We start from the raw sequence: 647 nt of genomic DNA on the forward strand, positions 1-647 counted from the left end.
TCTCCTAGATATAATACTTTGAATTCTACATTGTTATATAATGTATAGATTCATTAGTAAATGTGACCTTTCAGATTGCATTCCATATAGAAGTATTTTAAGACTCCTTTTTTTTCGTAGTTTCTTTTATTATTTTATTTCTTTGAGATAAAATAGCAATATTATCTAATTTCAAGTTTTGTAAAGGTTATGCTATGTAAAGGCCTTTCTAAGGTGAAAATTTAATATACTGATGTCAAACTAACCTTTAATTCTATGAATTACATGTATTGTTACACTTGTATTTTTGTAATCAACTTTTTAATAACTCTTTTTCATTTCTTGCATCAGAAGAATGAAAAATATGGAATACTTCACAAATTTTCATATCATCCTTGTGCAAGTGCTATGTTAATCTCTGTATTGTTGTAATTTGGGTAGACCTGCTTCTGAAGCATGTAGTATCCTCTAAATTTAAGTACTTAATGATACAATCTTTATACAGGCATATATCCATGGTTGCCTATTTGTAACAAGGAACCCTTATTGTTCCTGAAAATGCTATTGATCTTATTTCTCTAAATTTCTGTGTACAGTAGAAAAAACTTATATAGTTTGGTCGATTGCTCACATTTACAATTGTTTTGTCAATGACTATTTCGTCATTT

At 27.7% G+C, this 647-nt stretch overlaps 1 pseudogene; it reads right to left on the minus strand.

Moving 5' to 3' along the window:
• Positions 1 to 337: 337 nt before the first annotated feature.
• On the minus strand, positions 338 to 437 carry LOC138827633 (U6 spliceosomal RNA; annotated as a pseudogene).
• Positions 438 to 647: the final 210 nt, after the last annotated feature.

Source organism: Dipodomys merriami, unplaced genomic scaffold (genome assembly GCF_024711535.1).
Source record: "Dipodomys merriami isolate MVZ:Mamm:240054 unplaced genomic scaffold, mDipMer1.0.p SCAF_159, whole genome shotgun sequence".
NCBI classification, from domain to species: Eukaryota; Metazoa; Chordata; class Mammalia; order Rodentia; family Heteromyidae; genus Dipodomys; species Dipodomys merriami.